This window comes from Zonotrichia albicollis, chromosome 13 (assembly GCF_047830755.1).
Source record: "Zonotrichia albicollis isolate bZonAlb1 chromosome 13, bZonAlb1.hap1, whole genome shotgun sequence".
Taxonomy (NCBI): Eukaryota; Metazoa; Chordata; class Aves; order Passeriformes; family Passerellidae; genus Zonotrichia; species Zonotrichia albicollis.
The window spans coordinates 19,806,517-19,806,857 of NC_133831.1; positions in this window are offsets into that span (position 1 = coordinate 19,806,517).

The following is a 341-nucleotide window of genomic DNA, read 5'->3' on the forward strand; positions in this document are numbered from 1 at the left end:
CGCGAACACCGGAGCCCAGGGCAGGGGAACCCTCAGGCCGCCCCGCCCCCGCGCGGGCCCGGAGCGGGGCGTGGCACGCGCACCAACACCGGCGCGCAGCGCCCGCCCCGCCCCTGGGGGCACGCGCGCGCCATCCAATTAGCGTCTCCGGTGTGCCAGAAGTCCCGCCCTCCCGCCCTGCGCGACCAATCAGCGTCCTCCAGGGGGAGTGTTCCGCCATCCGCCCCCTCCCCTGCGGCTCATACAAGCGCGATGCGCTGGAAACCCCCGAATCCGCTGGTGACTGGCGGCGCTCTTCGCCAATAGCGCTGCGCAGCCCTAGCGCCGGCGCGCTGTGATTG